This window comes from Kogia breviceps, chromosome 15, assembly GCF_026419965.1.
Source record: "Kogia breviceps isolate mKogBre1 chromosome 15, mKogBre1 haplotype 1, whole genome shotgun sequence".
Classification (NCBI taxonomy): Eukaryota; Metazoa; Chordata; class Mammalia; order Artiodactyla; family Physeteridae; genus Kogia; species Kogia breviceps.
Genome location: NC_081324.1, coordinates 2,527,167 through 2,547,654, shown reverse-complemented (window position 1 = coordinate 2,547,654; position 20,488 = coordinate 2,527,167). Strand labels below are relative to the sequence as shown.

General features: G+C 48.3%; 1 protein-coding gene across 2 annotated transcripts in view; it reads right to left on the bottom strand.

The window, feature by feature from the left end:
* Positions 1 to 20,278, bottom strand: part of ZNF516 (zinc finger protein 516) — a 111,841-nt gene extending 91,563 nt beyond the window's left edge. Inside the window, exon 1 of one of the 2 annotated variants that reach the window (XM_067014760.1) lies at positions 20,201 to 20,278. The gene's annotated coding sequence lies outside the window, so the exon portion shown is untranslated. Of the gene's footprint in view, positions 1 to 16,613; positions 16,693 to 20,200 lie in introns of those variants that run through there. The other variant, XM_059039707.2, reaches the window with a different exon arrangement.
* Positions 20,279 to 20,488: the final 210 nt, after the last annotated feature.

Below are 20,488 nucleotides of genomic sequence, written 5' to 3'. Positions count from 1 at the left end.
AATACATGGAAAGTTCAAAAGAGAGAAAATGGATCTGGGAGAATTAACAAATCTCTCTTAAACCTGGCAGATTAAAGAAGCAAAAACAGTAAAAGACTTGAATTAAAAAGGAGAGTTCAATCTAATATGTAAGTATCAAACCCCACACCAGCCACTTTGCTAAAGTGACAACGGGAGTTAAGGTGGCTGCATGCTGACCACAAAGATGGGCTCTAACAGTTCCTTAAATCAGAAACAGCACAGATCTCCCAAGCTCCATACACAGTACTGTGATACCAAAAATTAACAAGTGAAAGCAACAACAACACTAACAAAAGTCCACCCATTTGGAAAATTTTAAACTCTCTGTAACAACTCCTGGGGCAGGAGGAGATCACAGGGCAATTGCAAAACTCTCCTGAAACTCCTCTGTGTCAAAATGTACGGGACACACAGAAAGCTGAAAGTATAAGCAGCTGCAGGATTTAAAAATAAAGAAAATATGTAAGTGAAATATTCAAATCAAAAAGTAACAAAGAAAAATTAAAATCCTTATATTTGAATTTTAAAAGGTAAACCACAAATCAGAAAGAAAGAAAAAAGCAGCAAAACTGATAAATGAAAGTCCATAACTGGCTCTTCGATAAGCCCAATGAAGGAGAAAAATGACAAGCTAGCCTAATCAAAAGAAAAAAGGCAGGGGCTGGGGAAAATTAGGTCTACTGACCACCAAAGGAAGGAAAATTAAAAGAACACAATGTTCTTCAAAACATTAATAAGTGTGATAATATTGAAAGAAATTACTAATTTTCTAATAAAATATAAACGTCCAAAATCGATCCAGGAATCAAGAGAAAAAGTGAGAATAATCAGGTAAGAAATCAAAGGAACTGTTACACACTCCTTCACCCACTCAAATGCAAAAAAAAAAAAGAAAAAAAATCAGTTTCAGTCACACACCTTTTGAGAAACAACTCAGATGTAGGCTATTTGAATGTTTGAGGAGCAAAAACAAAGCACAAAGCTACTGTCCGAATAAACAAAATGTTCTTACAAAGCAACAAATCATGAATAACTCAGGGGAAAAACCGACCAAGTAAGTGAACAGGTGGTTCACAAGAGAAATAATAGTCAACAAACGTTAAGAAACAACGCTAAATGTGGCTTTAAATTTTTAAAACACAATGCGGTGTTTTCCCTATCGAGTTGCCCAAGACTTACACTGATAACACCAAGCGCTGACAAAGAGAAAGCCACAGGTCCCTGACTGCTGCGGGGGCTGCAAAATGGCATTTTGATATCCTGTTGGGAAATGTGTCAATATCCATCAATGAAAATGCCCCTTCCTGCCAAAAATTCCGTCTCAGGGAACTAATCCCAAAGAAACATTCTCACACGTGCACAAAACTGTGTATCGCAGAGGTACACTGCACACTAGGAAATGGGTAGCAACACGAAGTCCCCCACGGGGACAAACACAGCACAGCTTCCCCGGGCGACATCCACCTGGCGGGAGCTGGCCCACTCCCACTGGCTGGTGCTCAGCCCAAATTCCCTCCCGATGGGTCAGAATGGACCATGCTGGGTTCTGGGCATTTGGAAACCACAGACGGGGTGTGCAAAGGTCCGTAACTCCACCCATCCCTTAAAGAGCAAGTTGTGAGGTTATGTTAAAAAAAAATAAGTTGCAGGGACTTCCCTGGCGGTCCAGTGGTTAGGGCGCTGTGCTTCCACTGCAGGGGGCACGGGCTCAATCCCTAGTCAGGGCACTAAGATCCCGCATGCCGTGCAGCATGGTCAAAAATAATAAATAAAGATTACAAAATAAGACACTTTTTAAAAAAGGACTAATTGGGGAAAATAAAATTGTTTTAAGTTGCAGGAAAACTCACATAACATGGTCAGATTTTAATTTTTAAGTTAAAGTATATATATGTATATTAAAAATCTACATATATTTATTAAGCTATTATTGGATTTAAATGCCTAATACAGCAACTGGCATCTAGAAGGCATTCAACAAATTGTAGCCTGCATAAAATAGAACTACATTCACGTTGTGAAATCTCTCACACGTTCTTTTTTCTTAAAATGCAATTTCCTCTTTGGATGGTAAATATCTTGCTGGCAAAGATGATGGAGTCTTTGCAGTCTACGAACTTTGCATTTTGTATAATTATCTGAAAAGGAATATAATTTAGGCAAGTGGAACGCTACCCTAAGTATTTGGCTATAACTCAAATTACTCAAATATGTGGTTGAAAATCAATTAACGTGTTACCTGCCGTGAATTCCACACCACCCACCCCTAACGGAAAAGTGCTGTGTCTTCGTAGCATTTTGTGAACTTCTACATAATTTATTTCTGAAAATCTCTACGTCTTCAAAGTGAAGTACTGTGTGTCTTTACCCACTTATGCAAGAGAAATACAGTGTAAGACCTCGGGTCCCAGCTGTCCACGTTTAATTCTGGTTCAATAATTAGAATGTATAGCTTCATATTAATTCCCTGGAATAATGACATTCAGATCAACTCCCTTCCAGCAAACGGGATGTTACACAAGAAACAAAGGTAAGGGGTAAAGGGAAAGGAACCCCACTTGTGCTCAGCTACTACAATTCCTCGCAGTTAAAAATAGGACAGGGCTTTCCTGGTGGCACAGTGGTTAACAATCCTCCTGCCAATGCAGGGGACACGGGTTCGAGCCCTGGTCCGGGAAGATCCCACGTGCCGCGGAGCAACTAAGCCTGTGCACCACAACTACTGAGCCCGCGAGCCACAACTACTGAGCCCACGAACCACAACTACTGAAGCCCGTGCCTAGAGCCCGTGCTCCGCAACGAGAGAAACCACCGCAATGAGAAGCCCACGCACCACAACAAAGAGCAGCCCCCGCTCGCCGCAGCTAGAGAAAGCCCGCGCGCAGCAACGAAGACCCAACGCGGCCATAAGTAAATAAATTTATTTTTTAAAAATAGGACAGAGCTCATATTTGTAGTTCCCACTTCAGACATCTTAAGGTGAATTAAACAGAGTGACTTTCAAGTGAACAGGAAAGAAATCTGCCCTGAGTGATTCAATGTAAGCCTGCAGTCCTGTGTCTGTTTTCCACTAACCTCCAAACCCAGCCATGGTCTGTCTAAGAAAGGGATGTTTTAATCAAAACACTCGCATTGATGGTCATACTGAAGTCCATCGGACTAGCAGATGCTCAGGCAAATGAATACCCATAAGTTTCACGTGACTGGGTAGAAATTGCCTAAGCTCTGAGCCCCCCGGATATATGGCCAACTTGGGGAGACTGGCTCTGGGGCCTTCAATCATTCCCTAGATAAGAGCCAACTTATGAAATCTAACTCGAGATGCATGGGAATTTAGAAAACTCTGCAAAGAATGTCAGGCCCATGCACTAAAAAACGGTGATCCTAACACCAGAAGTTCTCACTTCTCCTTTGAGTGGAAGTATCCCTTTACCTAAACTTTCACACGTCTCCAAAGCACTGATCTGTTGGGCCAAAGAAACAGAAAAAGAGAAACGGTGCTTTTTATCAGAGCTGAACAATGTCGATGTGGACTTTGTTATTCTACCTGAACGCCAGTCGGTCTTATTTTTTTTTTTAAGTCCGATAAGTTTCCTGAACACTGATACTACGAGTCCACAAGCAAGAGAGTAAACAGAATTCTAGTCTGTCTCAACACCATTTAACTATCCAAAGAAGCACTTCAGTGATTGATAGGGCAAGATATGGAACGTGACCTTCAGTCTAAATAATAAACTTGCTGACCTGAACCTGGATTTACAGGCAGGAATAGCAGGTAAACCCCACAGCACCGTGGCAAAGAGCAAGACCAGCCCCAGGATGAGGAAGCAATTTCACCGGGTCTCACCTTCAAGAGGTGACAAAACTTAATAACCAAACGCAACAGTGGTCTTGAGACACGTGGGGATACAGACTAGCTCTGCGCCGTCTTCTAAAACGGCAGGGGTTTGTGCCTACCTGTGGCAGGTAATAAATATCCCAACACAATGTGACACCCTTGCAGTTTGATACCCATCAATCCCCTTCTGGCTTGGCTGCCAAACCATCCCCAAGCAGACTCTGCAGCGCTCACAAAATGGCCCGCTGTACAGTCGTTCAGGGCAGGACCTGTGTCTCTCGCTGTAATTCCTAACAGCACGTGAATAATACACAAATCATAGTCAAAAATACTGCTGACGTGAAGGAACAGAAATTCATGACACTGTATGTAACCCCCCCCTCCTTGAAAGAAGCACCCTTTAAAGGAGATCATTTGCTTTGAGTTACTTATTCTTCCCTCTGAGAAACACCTTTTCTGAACATTATTGTTACCCATTTGGGGGGAAAGAATCTTCATTTTTCTTATTATTAATAGTATTACATGGAAATGACCTACTTTAAAAAGACAGCTGAAACACACTGGTTCCGGATCCATTTTGAGGAAAAGAAGTTTTTTTGCCTTTCCATACACGCGGCCCTCCTAAGTGAAATCCCCCTACGTCAGCACTTCCACGAGCTTTGATACAGAGCTCAAAGTGTACTGAGCTCTCATCCAACAGCCGTATTTCACATCCCCAGGACCTGGGAGCAGAAATGAGATCGGCACGAGTTCATCCGTGAAGAATGCAGGGGGAGGCCCTGCAAAAGCATAATCTCAGAAAAATATTCTGTTCCTCCAACAAAGAGCATTCTGTTGGTGTCCTACCGTCATTACAACACGGTGCACAAAATAATCAATGAACTCTGCCCCGGGTTTTTACTCCGAATACACTTTAAGCCCCCAAGCGAAGTTAACGGTTTCTACATTTTATAAAGTTGCTTTTCATATTGAGAGGTTAACAAAGCAAAAAAAGTGGCAAACGAGGATACAACAGGTTTAAGGCTTAATACGCTCAATATAAAGTACACCTATCTAATTGAATTAGACCACAATTCTCACCTCCTTTGTAACATACACAGGTGATTTTTTTTTTTTTTTAATGTGCAAAAAGTAAGAAGAACCAAATGCTTTTTTATGCTGGATGTAAGGTTTATACGTTCACATGTTACCACTAGATGTGACCGAGAGTCAACCGGAACCATCCTTCTGTGTTCTGAAATTCTCGGGTAAGTGACCTTCAGCTCTAATTTAGTCTGCTTTCCGCTCCCTTTCTTTCGGGTACCAGGCACATCGTCCTTTAACTGGCCCTCGGGGGAGGCCAGCATCTCACCCCGTTTCACAGATGAACAAGGAAAGGCACACCGGCTCCAGAACTGGCCAAAAGGCACCACGACTGGATGTCGGATTGGAAGCCAGAGGCTGCCTCTTACACTACAATTCCTTCCCACACACCTGCAACCCGGGATTAACACGTCTGAGGTTCTGGGTGCTGCAGCGGAGGGGGGGCTCGGCAGCAGGGAACAGGGAGACAGGACGGGTCCTGACGCCCAGCGTGCTGGGCCAATTTACCAGCGACTCGCCAAGGGACAGACACGGTGTGGCGTCAGGCCCCAGCCTCCCTTCGGCGCCCAGCACCCCCCGACCCCGGCTCCTGGCTTGAGAGCGGTAAAAACGAACTTTTTCTCCCTTAATTAAGCTGCTCGGATTCGACTGAGATATTTCCAAAGTATCGTATCTCCCTTTAGAGTCCCTGTCTACCAACAGCTGAACTGGAGGAGTGGAGGTTCCTCATCGACCTCAGGCCCTGGCTGATGACAGGGGTCTCTGCACGGGCAGCACCTCCAGCCCCGAAGCTGTGCCATCTCCACGGAGGCTAAAGGGGCGAGTCCACATCGGGCTGAGCCCTAACTGTAAGATCCACGCCGGATTTCCGAAGCTTAGTGTGAAATAAGGAGCGGAGGCTAACTCAGCAGTGACCTTTATGTCATCTACGTGTTCAAGGAACATTTTGCATCTACTGGGTTAAATCAACGCATTATTAATTTTACCCACTTCTTTAACCATTTTCCATGGGGTAACTAGAAAATTGAAAACGACAGCAGCCTTCTATTTACCAGGCAGCACTGTCTTAGCGTGCTGGTCAGCCTGCTGCAGCCCCAAGGCCAAAGCCAGCCTGCCCGCCACCTGTTTTTGTGTGGCTTGTGAGCTGAGGATGGTTTATACATTCTTAAGTAGCTGGAAAAAAAAATCAAAGGGAGAACGGTATTTTGTGACACGTGAAATGACATGAAATTCGTTTCGGTGTCCACAAAACAAGCTTATTTTCTCGCTGATGTGTTGTCTGTGGCTGCTTCTATAACTGCTACAAGGCAGAGTGAATTAGCTCTAACAAGAAGTTCTGGCCCACAGAGCCCAAAATATGTATTATCTGGCCCTTTACAAAAAAAGGCTGCACGTACGGAGGGATAAATTGGGAGATTGGGACTGACATGTACACACTACCATCTATAAAACAGATAACTAATGAGAACCTGCTGTACAGCACAGGGAGCTCTACTCAATACTCTGCAGTGGCCTGTATGGGAAACGAAGCTTAAAAAAAAGAAAAGAGTGGAGATACATATATATATATATGTATAACTGATTCACTCTGCTATCCACCTGCAGCTAACACAAGATTGTACATCAACTCTACTCTAATAAAAATTTTAAAAAAGAAAGAAAGGAAGGAAGGAAGGGAGGAAGAAAAAGGGCTGCCGAAGCCTGCCCTAGAGATTTGCAAATACAGAGCCCCGTTTCCCAAGCTCAGGCCCCTCTGGGCTTTGGTGCAGGCTCCCTAAGCCGACCAGGAGAAGAGGCAGCTGAGGTGGGCCAAGCCCCCCGAGCTGGCTGGACGGCTGGACGCTGATGCAGGAGTTTCCCTGCTTCAACTCCCCAGGCCACCCTTTCCTGATGGATTGATTACTCGAAGCCTCCGCCCCCCTGCACAGCAGACGCGGCCATGTGCTGAGCGGGGGCCCACACGCTCAGGTGGCCAGGCCCAGCTCAGGGCGCCCTTGACACTGGCTCCCAGGTCCTCCTGGGGATCCGTCAGTGACCCTGGCCACCTAGAAAGGGGGGGGGGCGGGAGGAAAAACACTGGCCTTCCACGATGTGACCTCCACAGTGACACGATTCCAGATGGCTCAGACCAAGACGCGAAGTCTCCAGCCTTCAACAAGCATGAGGAAGGTCAAACTCGAGGTGACTCTGCCCAGAAGATGCTGTGCTCAGATAACCCAAGCTCCTTAACCGCGAGAGGCTCAGTGGTTAAGGAAGTGGGGGGAAGGGGACTCGAACGCCGTCCTATCTCCTGTTATGAATACTAAACAAAATACACACAGAATGTGGAAGCCTTGCTCACAGCAGGTGTGAGATGGATGTTTGTGGAAAGGAAATGAGCCTTGGTAGAACATTTATGAGCTATTTATTTGGGGGGGCTGGTTTTTCAGGCATTCACCCAATCTGACTCACGTCTATAAGTCCTTGGTAATAAAAATTCAACTTCTAATATAGCGAGAAACTGTTAATGCTCAATACCTGGGACCATATTGTCATGGTGATTCAAAAAATAGCTCTCAACGCGGGGTACTGTGTTCTGACGCCCTCGGCTCCTTGTACCAGGGTAGCTCCAAGGAACCACCTCGGGAAAGCCACCGCAGACGCACCCTAAGAGCATCACTGAAGACCGACTACATGAAAACACGTGGCCTGTGAAAAAGGTCAACCTACAAATCAACGTGAGGAGTCTCCTTTAGGGTTACAGGCTAGAAAAGGCTTCTCTTTCACAGAACCGGTGAGTTTTGCCTGTATTGTCAATTCAACGTATAAATGGCCCTGTTTCGCTCTTGTTTAGTGACCAGAAATCTCAGATTATAAATTTTGGTCCAAGTATACCCACAGGAAGGAACACGATGATGTGGATATGGAAATCTGTTTTCCCCTTGTCAGCACCTACTATTTCATTTCCTTGTTCTTGAGTTTTATTTAAGTTTTACTCTATATTTAATGTAGACCTCAAGCGTACCTCATACCCTTTATGGATAAACAAGCAAACCCTTCCTACCAACAGACGAATAACAGGATTTCAATCACCAGATTCTCCAACAAGCCTGCCAAAATCCTCACAGAAGGGGATACAGGACGATGTCCACACGCCGATTAAATAAACCTCTACAATCTGAGTTGACATGGGTCATTACGTATTTGGAGAAATTTCTAGAAAGGGAGCAAACTACCTAGGGCATAGTGTCAGGAAAATAATGAACAAGTACTCAGTACTATCTTCTTCAGAGAATGGAAAACAAATGCAAAATCTGGGTCTCAGTTTACTGATTTTTCCCCTTAAGAGAAAACCTAGAACGTTGGCTATGTCTGCCCACGTGGAGAGCGCAAAGGAGGCAGGTTTTCTAAGCGGCGCTCGCACGGGGAAGACAAATTCACCGCACCCTGGCCCAGCTCCCCAATTTGCAGGAGCAGGCCGGGGGAATGGATCCCCTGTACAGCACCCAGGAGCAGAGCAGGACCCCGCCAGCCAGTCCCATGGGTGCCGTGGCCACCTGTCTGAACCGCCATCGCCAACAGGGAAAAGGGCAGTGTGGTCTCACCGCGGTCGGCTCGCCCCCTCCCCCCTCAGTCTTCCTCTTCCTTGCCATCTTGTCCACCTGCACCAAAGATGTGCACGAGGGAAGGTGCCCACCTGCTCTGCTCTCCCCGATGGCTCTCCCCAACCCACCCGGCAGTCACCCGCTCCACCGCGATGAGAGCCTAGCCCTGCACGTGCCCTGCTCTGCGCCAGCGTGGGCTTCGCCTCTGCCGCGGCCTCAGACAGGAGGCCCACCAGAGACTGCGGGTCTATCTCAGCCATCGCTGGTCCTCGAGGACCCCTTCCCCTGCATGTTTTGCTGGCCTTTTTCTTCTAGGACTTTCTAGCCCCTGCTGGTGATTTGCTTTCTATATTTACTCTCTTATAAAAAGTGATGAGAGTAGGGCGTTACCATGGGGTTTCCCAAGAAAATCTGTAGCCGGGCCCCGTGCTGAGCTGGGAACGGGTGCCCACGGCTGCCAGGTCTTGGGTGACGACGGGGCTTCCCCGCTTCCTCCCAGTCTGAGCTGGGCGATGCTGGGTGGCCTTGAAGGGGGACGGTTTATCCAGTTCTCCCACTAACACGATATCCCCATGGAGAGCTGCAAAAACTTAGTCAACATTTTTTTCTTCTCTCTGGAGACAGATGTAAGCATCAGAAAGTGAAACTGAAGTGGAGCCCTCTCCCTCCTGTCCTAAATAACCCACCACTTTGCTGGGTCTACATTCGCAGAACTCGATCAGCCCTGCACCTTCTCAGCAAGCTCATCTTGAACTCGGACTGCGACCTCGCTTTCTTCTGTGCGCTCAGCACGGGGAACCAGTCGGAGACCAGAGTGTGGCTCGGGAAAGCTGGGTTTGAGCTCAGCTCCATCACTGTGGCCTCAGCCGAATCACGAAGTCCCCCTCTGCAGTTCGGTACCTGTAAAATGTCCAGATTCACCCCCAAAGCATCTCTAAGTCAGCTGCAAATAACACACATATAACTCTCAGTATGAGCCTTTTTAAACAAGTCCAAATAGAAATAACATAAATGTACAAAGAAAGGTAAATAACCAGGAAAGTAAATGTTTCCCTTCATGGTCATTCTGTAGAATCAATTGAAAACTCCCGACGGACACAAAAACCCTACTATGGAGCAATGCACCCCCGTAACCTGCTCGGGCCACGAAGGTACAGCTCAGGAAGCGTCTAAATGGTGCCTTTGTGGCCCCAAAGATCTAATGCACTTTCCAAAATAGTCTACTATTTCCATGGACACTGGAAAGACCTAATTTAACCGCTGGCTGAAATGCATACTCTCAACTGCCCTCTGAACGTTTGTAGCGAAATGAACGCGGATGGTCAAGGGACTCCCACATGCACAAAAACATCCCAAATTCTAACTGCTGTAACCTCTTTTTTTAACCAGTCCCTACAGATACTTTAAAATGTGTAGCTCTTAGGAAAATTAACCTTCCTTTGTAAAGTTCAAATTTTAAGCAGCCCATAATCTTTCATCAACCTAGAAAATAACTGATAAGCCAATCTTCCTGTAAAACCCTTAACAGATTCTGCTTTTCTGTCACCAGGGTAATTTACTGAGGCCAATTTTAATCCTACCACTAAACCACTAATCCCATGACTCTGCAGAATTGTCCCAAGTTCACGTTGCTATGGCAAGTATTTTTACATTAGGAATTCAGTTATTTACTCATAGTTGTGTTTTTCAAGTTGGTTTTAGAAATAAGATCATCGTCCTTGCCTCTTGCTTTAAAGAGTAAAAAGCCATGTCTGAACTAAGGAAGCCACCTGAGCGCCTGGCTGGGTCATCACGATAACACTAATTTAAATTATGCTTGGTGTTACTCAAAGGAACAAATTAACACCGATATGCTAATGGTCATGCTAAAGACACAGAAAGCTCTGCTATGATCAATCTCCATCTGGTGGGACGATGCTTATCAACGTGAATGATCATATTTTCTCCAACCGGCACAAAAATCGCCCCGGGTCACTGACGGTGTCAGTATAAATGATGTGTCACCCAAAGCAGCCTTCATTCACACCACTGAGATTCTCTGAGAGGTTCCTTCCCGGCCACATATGCCCACGTACGCTTTACAGGCAACACGTGAATGATTATAAATGTGTTTACTCCCCTCCTTGGAACAGGAAACACAGTATGATTAAAACCAACGAGACAGATTCAGCAGGAGGCTATCCGGACACACATGAGCTTTGGTGGGCAACTCCACAGCCATACGGGACCTTAAAAATGGAGGCAGAAATCTTGATTCTCCACGTCCACAGCTTCCTGAGACATGGCATCTAGCAGAGGAGCTACCCTTGTGATTAAATGCACGTCTATCTGAAAATTCAAAATAACACGTGTAAACAAAACAAGGTGAAAACATCTAGATAATCCCAGAACAGCACCATAAAAGCTTAAACTATAGAACAGGATCACCCATCTGTCCATTGGTTCATCCATCCATTTAAAAATAAAATAGCTAATTCTTTAAGGGAAAAGAAAAAAAAAAAAAAAACATTTTTTTTTTTTTTTAGCTCTAGGTTGAAGTCACCAGAATAATCAGGAACGAAAACAGTGAAAGTCCTGTCTCACTAGCCCAACTTTCAGCCTATTTACAACCAGCAGAAGTTTTAACTATTCACTTTGGGCTGTGTGTCTTCCTGAATCAACACAATCAGCCAACATTTAATGTCAAACTCTTTCCCACAAAAATTATTTCAGGAAAAAAAAGTGACACTTGCTCACATTCCTCAAATATCAACAGAATGAGAAGCTGCTACAGACAGGAACAGCCTCTCGGCACATCTCTGGATGCATCCTTCACTGCCCTAACTTTCGAAGAACATTCTGGAATGCTGAAATGAATCAGTACCTCATGCAGCCCAAGTCAGCCCCAGCAACATAGGTTAAACAGTGCCATATGGCAAACACAGGCACATGTTGCCCTTTTCTGAGACAAAGGACAAAAATTCCTAAACAAATATCCTTTCTTTTCACATGGGAAGAGGTGAAGAGGGGAGGGTTTTTCAAGTGAGACCAAATAATGCTGAAAAAAGCTTTCTTCTTTAACTCTCAGTGCTTAAGAAAAAAACTAGAGTTTTACAGGAGAACCTCAGTTTTTCAGAGTCTCCCTTCAACTACATCCTGAAAGCTAACACCACAAGTTAGCCGAGCTCTCCATCCCCTAAATGAGCAAGAAAATAACAAGACAGCTGCACCCGAGGGCTGAGCTGACAAGAGCAATCCTCCGGACGCCAGGCACGGTGAGAGACAAGCCTACCTGCTTCTGAAGGAAGAAAACACCAGCTTACTTTCGTCTTGAAAACAAAATACATTAACATCTCAACCGACTTGCAACACTCCACTGAGGAGGTGTCTGAACCTCACAGTCACATAAAACACACGTCTCTTAAAGTCCGTTTTTGGAAGGCAGTGACTTGATTACATTCCTGACAGCAAAACATCATCAACAACAACAAAAGAAGAGAAAGAAAAAGAAAGGAAACCCACCGAATGAACACATATTTGAAATATACTTGTAAAATATATTTGTAAAACGTACATTTGAAATATATTTGTAAAACGTAATCTAAACCCAATGGAGCTGCTTTTTAAATTTATTTTGTCGACTCACCGGTGTGGGGGTTTTACTCATCATTTTACACATATTTACATGTTTGGGTTCTAAAAATAGTTGCGTTTCTAATTACTTCTGCTCTGTAATTTGCAGTACCATTGGCACTGAAGACTAAATGCCAGCTCCTTTTCGGAAAACTACTTTTAAGGGATATTGAAAGCCACAAGATTATACTTTGTTATGATTCCTATGTGTGCTACTGGAAAACATTTCATTCTGGACATAAATATGACAACCAGCACTGGCTTTGGAAAGAAAAGCTTCAGCTGTTCAAATCACGTGTAGCCAGAGGCAAGGGATAAAGGATACACAAAACAGACAGTTGCAACTGCTAATTTTTATCAGTCCTTCTAAAATATACTTGATATACCTTAGCAGAGAGTATAAATTACAACTACAAGCAATGCATTTAGAGTGCCTATATACGTACCCTCCCTATGACTATTTTAAGTCATAACCTTCAAATAGTCCTCTCTTGAAGAAAATTAATTTCAAAATAAAGATGCTTTCAAAAGAACTGGATGAGACATTTTAAATTTATAGTGAACGTTTTTATTTTTCCCATAAGGTTTGTTGTATCAAGAAGTTCTTCTTAAAATAAACATTTGATGTGGCTCCTTTCTTCAAATGGGCTTGTGACAATTTGCCAATATTTCTGAACACTGTAAGGTATTCATAGCTAGAGTCAGAGGATAAAGAGGATGCCCTCCCATAAATCACTCCCCACTCTGGTGAGAGCGGCAGGGCGGGATCTCAGCTCACTCAGGGCAGAGGTCACCCCTCCATCAAAGAGAAATGTCCCACCTCCCTACCTCCCCCCAACACACACAATTCACTTGTTCCTGGGTCCAGAGAGGATGGAGGCAAAGGCTTGAATCTAAAAAATGCTGTCCCTCTTGTGGTCCCAAGGCGCATTCAAACCCTAACAGGCTGCTTTCAACAATACTGCTGGTCATCAGATGGGAAAGGCTGGGGGTGACATCCCCAAGGAGAAGACGGGAAGGAGAAGAGGGCCACCGTCACCTGTGCCACTCAAGCCACCAGTCGGCACCAAGCCCAGCGCAGAACAAGAGTCGAAAAACTGCTGGTACCCAAACTCCAGAGCGGACAGAACGGCAGCCCAGGGACACACACCCACACTCCACATTCACATCTGCCTTCTCAAAGCTCCATCCTGCTAGCCTATCTCTCTATACCACACATGGAGATGTATTCCAAACACCACCTGAGCAGACTTCAGAACAAATCCACCTCCTGACAGGGCTCTATTCACTTGAAAAATGCAAATCCAAATGAGATCAGGCTTCCCACCAAGAGCATAAGGGTCTGGGAGCTAAAGACAGTGATGCAATGAATTCTTCCTGTTTAGACACTAATAATTCTGGAAGAAAAGATCAAAGGTGCCCAGTGCTACGCAAGCCAAGGCAGGTCCGTGTGCTGGGTGCTAGTTCGGCCGGTGTAAGTACAGAGAGGGGGACACAGGCAGCAGGGCCAGGGCAATGCGGCACACAGGCCCACTAGTATCCTCTGGAGGGCGTTCAGTAAGAAGAGAGTTAATGGAACTTTCCCCACAGCCTCTAGAGCTTTTGAGGGGGAGGGGTTGGGGCAGCAAAAAGACGCATTTTTTGAAAGAATTGATTGTGTCAGACTAAGTCCATCCAAGTGCTAAAAGGTATAAACATTTACAGCATGTAAGATGTCTGCTTTTGAAGAAGGAATGTTACTTCTACGTTCAAATATTTATAACTGCAGATATCTGATCAAATACATTTCACTTTCTTCTGCTTTCTACCATTAGTTCTATGCCTTCAGCTGAAATCTATGCCTATCACCGAGAAAGGTTAGCTGTCCCCAGCTAAATGTGGCCATCAAACACCAATGAAAAAGTTATTTGTTTCCTGCACAACGGCGTTGCTTTATTCAGTTGGAAATCTAGCTACATTATAAGCAAAATACCACTTTTAATGATATAACTAAAACCAATGTTGAAAATGGAATAAAAACCAAAAGAGTGCAGTGTCTTGAACACTGAAAACAAATATATTATGAAAGGAAAGTACACACGTCTGGACAAGCTCCTTCCCGCTGAACAGAATCAGCTTCTATTTCAGTTTCCTATTTCTATGCCATTAAGGTATAATGCAGCTGAAACTCTAAACACAATCTCCAGCCAGACTTAAGAGCCACTCCCACAAAATTCTTTATAAGAGTCCTTCTGGTAAATTATGAATAAGACCAATACGTATCCTGGAAAATGAATAAATAAAAATCCACAGCAACCCAATAAACTGAGCACTGGTTTTTCAAAACTATCCATGACTAAACTCTACTTAAATTCCTAGGTCACATTATCATTTTTCCCTGTTTAGTAACGCTACCATCTGTTAGCGTTTACCCCACTTTGAGTTCTTCTTTAAAGAAGTCTCCTTTTCTTTGTCACATTAATTGTTGCTAAACAATCTCCCCATTAAACGCTCCACCTGTAAGACTCAAATATCTCCACGTAGGAGCAAGTAAGGTAAAAGAAGTTAAAGTTTAATTCACGGAAGTGGAGACAAGGTGATTTCAGCATCGACCTGTTTTCACAGACATCTCCCGTCCTATTCACTCTGCGTTGGTCTCTGAGATGTCTCATAAAGTTAGAAATGTGGGACTTCAGAGCCCCAAGGAAACTTTAATCTCTAAATTAGTCAGTCAACTTTAAAGGTCCTCTACAAATAACAATGAGATTAAGACTAGAGATGAAAACTATTCTCAAGTCATCACTGACTAGTATCAGTTACACATCCAAAAAGTCCTTGACGGAGCAAGTTTCAGTATACTAAGCCATTTGGAAAGATTACGCCGACAAACAAAAGCTTTCGGAAATGAAACGAAGCAAAACTCCTCTCTCTTTTTCCACTGTTGAATCCTGTACCTACCAGATATGCTCCTTGGCTGCTCTGTTTCATTTTACAGACATTTGCATTCTTCTCGGTTAGCTTTATGGCACCTCCCTTGGGCTTGTTCCTTTTTTTAGAATGTTAATGTGCTCTAAACGTTGCATTTTATTCAAATTAGCAAGTTTAACAAAATAAAGCCTTACTAATGAACTAAGAAAAACACCAGACATAATATATTTCTATCTTAACACATCAAAATTCTAATTCCATTACCAAAATACTGGAGTCTCGCTCAGAGCTCAGGGTCTCGCAGGGTCCATTCAAGACAGCCTGGGAGTTGCTCTCGTGAAACTGTCTGTCCCTCTCCAGGACCCGAACTCCCAGACCCAGGCACGGCCGGCCAGCTCCGCACCCTCCAATTTCGCACACAGGCCGGGAAACTGCGCGGTAGTGGCGTGTGGGATAGTTAATTCTGGCCAGTCTGCGTCAATATAAATAACACAGCTATTTTGACGCCACAATCAAAGAATGCAAGAGAACATGAAGGAGGAACAAACAAATGATAAAACGAGCTCTCTTTTTTGCGCGGCATTAGAAAGATCCTACCAAATAGCATGCATGCCTAGTTCCTTAAAGTAGCACTTACATTCCTCGACCAAAATACTCGGATCATACTAACAGCAAGGCATGAAAAATAATCTGGCGAAGATCCTGTTGGGGGAATAACCACCCTTGCTTCTCCTCCGGTCAGACCTTTAATGGTATTTATCACACCGCCACGGGGTGGGAGCGCCTCAATGTTTAAGTCATCTTTAATCAACACTGGAGACCTACGGGCAGGTTCATGGGGGAAATGCCGGTCTGTTGCACGTTTAATGAAGACTTTTGTGACCTGCCGTTAGGTCGGCGCGGTGCGCGGCCCAGGGTCCCGCAGCCCTGCCCTTTGTTACGCGGTGGACCCCGCCGGCAGGCCCGGCCCCCAACCACGGACACCCCGGGGCTTCCAGCCGCAGCCCAGAGTGCACGAGGGCTCCCCACGGCCGACCCGCACCAGGTCCCACGCGCCGGACGCAGCAACTCCACGCGCGGCCGCCCCGCACGGGGACGCCCGGTCCCGGTGCGCACCAGCCCCTCGCGCCCAAATCCGCGCGCTGCCCGCGGACCGGCACCAGGTCAGGTATGAACACTTATGTAATCGCCCGGGGGCCACGCCTCTCCCACCGCCCCACCTCCGCCAGGACAAAGTGAAGTTTAAAATAGAAACCAATTACCTGGCCTCCTCCGCGCCTCGGCCCCCGGAGCGCGGTCCGCGCCGCCGCGCACACCCCCGCCCCAGCCGGGGCCCAGCGCAGCCCGCCCGCACCCCCCGCCCCGACCGGCCCGGCCCGGCCCGGCCCGCACTCCCCCGCCCCGCGCAGACCCCGCCCCAGACCAGGCCCTCACCCCCCGGCCGGGCCCCCCAGTCTCCCGCCCCAGAGCAGCCCCGGGCCCTGCACTCCCCACCCCCAACCTCATCCCCCGCCCCCTCCCGCCGGCCCGATCGCTCCCCAGTTAGACCCTCTCCGGCCCGCACGGACCCCCGCCTTTGTTACGGTGCGAAGTTGGGCCGTGGGTCCCCGTCTCTTTCACTTCTTGGGTTACAGTGCAGGCGTGTGACGTCCTCTCCACATGACGGGGGCGGGGGGCGGGCGCCGGGGGGGAGGGGGCGGGCCGGGCCCTCCCCCACCTCCCCGCCCCGCCCGCCCCGCCCACGGCCCTCCCCCAGCTCGCCGGGCCGCGAGAGGCCGCCGCCCCCGGGGCGGGCAGGTAAATGCCCCCGCCCCCGCCTGGCCCCCGCCTCCCCAGGCGCCCCAGGCCCAGCGCCGCACCAGAGGGAGAAACAGAAATAGGAATGATTTAATCTGGCGACGCCTCCCCCTTCTGCCCATTCCTCAATCCGCGAGCTCACGGAGATTGGGGGGCGGGGGGAAGAGAATCGAGTCGTACTCGGAAACGGCCCGGGCGGGAGGCGCGGGGCTCTGGACACCACCTTGTAACCGAGTTAGGATCTGGATGGGAGGGGACGAAGGTCGCCCGCCCGGGGTCGCCCGTGGACCCTCCGGCAGACCTCCGCGCGGCTCTGCAGCCGGACACACCGTGCGTGGGCCAGGCCGGGTGGCAGGGTGCCTCCCAGGGGTCTCGGGGAAGCAGGGGTCACATGTGGGTCCTTAACCCGTTCCGTGCAGCATCACCGTCCGCCCCGGAGCGAAGCGGCACAGCCACTCCAATACTGAACAGAGATGCTACATGGCTAGTAGCATGTGTGCACACACAACAAACACTACCAGTATTCCTAGGGAAGTTGGTGCCGGGTTAAAGCCGTAGGAAACGTGTGGCGGCCCGTGACGCGCTCGGCCCGTGAATGTGCCATTGTGCGCGGGAGCCACGGCCAGCCCTTCGCATTCGTAAGTCGGGTGGGCAGCAGAACTCCGACTGACCCACGAGCAGGTCACATTCTAGCCTCTGCCACGGACTAAGTATCAACTAACGGCGAGAAGATAAAATGTGAAGTTGGGAGGTCCATGCTGCCCTTCACTTTTACAGTTGTGACACCAGTTTCAACAATCCTCGACCTGGCTACGCTTAGCGCCCGGCGAGTGGGCTCCATCCCTCCGACCCCAGAAGCGCAGGACGCGCCTGCCGCGTGGGAACGTGACGGAAGGAACCACACATTTCGACTCCCCAGTCTCTGAGAAGCACAATCGCATCACTCCTTTTCTTCCCTGTCTGCAGGTTTCGACTTGAATCCGAAAGCACTTCTTACGCCCATTCTTTACGGGGGGGGAACACTCGGAGGAGGGAGGGTCTCCATTTGGACTGCCGCGTGCCCACCTAGCTGCAAAGACTCAGATAAAAGCATGTCCACGTCTACAGCTCACAACTGTGCAAATCGGGAGCCTGAGGACGCGCGGGGCTGGTCGGATTTAACAGTGTGCAGACACATGGGCGCATGCACGCGCGCGCGCGTACACACTCACACCCCAAATTACCTCCGGGATGGAGAAAGCCGCTGCGGATTGGCCGGGAGAGCCGTCACTCACACCCAGGGGGCAGGGAGACTTCGCAAGGCTGTTTCCTTTTTTTCCCCTTCCCTACCGTTTCATTTATTGGTAAAACAACAGCAGAGGTCTGAAAGTTAGCCATCTGCGCAGAGAGAGAGTTTACCTTCGTTAACGACGGGGGGCGTCAGACAATATCCGTTTAAATATATTTTGTACTTCCTCAATGGATGAAAGGGGAAATTAGCAATCGGGGTGGGGGAGGACAGGGAGAGCGCAGTGAAAAGGAGGGGGTCATCCGGGAGGGGATGGACGCAGGGTGAAGCTGTTCTCAACACCCAAAAGGGACTTTGACCTTTCATTGATCTCGAAATTAAAAAATGTTCTTCACAGGTCAGATGAGAACAAACGCTGGTCCTAATTTATGAACTCATTATTTTAATTTTATTATTTAAGCATGCGCCAGCAATCGGGTTTCCTTAAGAAAGAACTGACCTATTTTTGGCTGGAGATGAACGATCATGTTAACAGATGTTAATCTTGTAATCTGTTTTTCCTGTAAGCACTTTACATACCCGGGTTTCAGACCTTAAAAATAACATCTTTTCCAAAAAGACCTGACGTCACAATTCGCTCCCTGAAAAATCACTCCCCCTCTCCAGTTTTTTTCCTCCGCAGTGATCTCAAAGACATTAAATCTTTTCCACTTTATAAACGCTGATTTGTTCTGCCTTGACTCCCACAGGCTTTTATTTGCATTTCAAATTCCACAGGTTACACCAGTCGCCTTTTCAAAAAAATGTAAACCAACAATGAAGCAGCAAATGGCTTTTTGTGCATCTGGATTAAATAAGGCACAGAATGAATATATTTTAAAAGAGGGCTGAGCAAGTTGATCTTTGCACACCCGGAGACCAAGTAATTCTTTATCAGTAAGCCCAGCGGAATGAGTAAAACACAGACACACAACCCCAGAAGCCCCTGGTCACATCCCGGTCTGCTGCGGGGAGCTTATTAACGCTGATAATAAGCGAGGCTGACTTACAGACCCACATTTTTCGGGTAAAACGCTCGGTCTCTCGGGTCCCTAATAGCAAAGCTCCACCGGCTCTTCAGCCCACCACGGCTGATTGTCACCGCACACCAACCTTCCTTCATGAGCCACTGTTTTAAATACCCAACTCGGCTGTCTTTTAAAAAACTTATTCATACAAAGTTTCTTTAAAACTCGACGAGGCCGTTCAATCTAAATACTGATCTTAACTCTTCAGTAGGTTAGCTCCCCCTGGAAATGGCAGACGAGGCGCTTTTCCACCCCCACCCCCACCCCCAAACACACCCCCCCAAGTATTCTTTTCTAGTATATACGCGGGTATACAGCGCGATCAATACCTCCTCCGCCCCCAGCCACGGCAGGCTGGGCGCATCTCCGAGGAGCCCCTGCCACGCAGACCCCGTCTCCCCACCCCGCCTCAGTCACTGCGAGAACCCTCGTCCCCAAGCCCACTCCGGCCCTAACTTCCCTTACGGGCTCTCACTTCTTTAATGTTAGGGTCACCTATGCGCTCCCAGCTGATGGGCACGGAGCCAGGGGAGGGGGGGGGGACAACGCCCCTCCCCGCAAGCACGTCCCCGAGGCAGCAGCGCTCGGTGCCCACTGGCATCGACCCCATCAACCAAACCCGTAATAACTGAAGCGGCTCCTCGGGCCCCGAGGCCCCATCACCCACCTTCATTAGCCGGAGCGTTTTACTTTAAAGTAAGGCAATTTGCTCTTTGTCTCCTAATGGATGGAGAGCGCATCCGAGCTCCCCTCCTCCCGCGTCGCCTTTGACGAAGTGTACAAAGCCGGAGCCTCCTCCGCGCTCCCACCCCGCCCCTCCACTGCGGTAAAAGGCACCTCCCGGGCGCTCGCTGGGCCGCCCGAAGTTGCATCTTCCCTCTCCCGGAATTGCGGAGCGGAGCAACTAGCCACCGGGAAAGCGAACCGCCCTCCCCGCGCCCCGGAGTCCCTTCCCGGAGCCCCGACCCCCACGGCGCACGCCGGGCCCCCCACACTTCGAGGCCTGGGCCCAGAGCCCCCCGCCCTCCCGCGGGCCCCGCCGCACCTCCACCCCGGCCCCTACCTTGGCGGGGAGGCGGGAGGCCCCGGGAGGAGGACGCGCAAGCCCCGCGCCTCTGAAGGTGAAGCCGAGCGCCCGAGGCGCGGAGCCGAGCGCTGCACTAGACCGACCGCGCCAGCTGCGCCCGGGCGCGGGGGACGCGCGAGGGCGTGCGGGGCCCACCACGCGCCCGGCCCCCTCCCCGCGCCACCCGCGCGCGCCCCGGACGCGCCCGCCCCGCGGGGACCCCGGCGCCGGCCGGGCTCCGGGGGTTGCGCGGCGCGGGGAGGGGACCGGGCCCCAGCAGCCCGG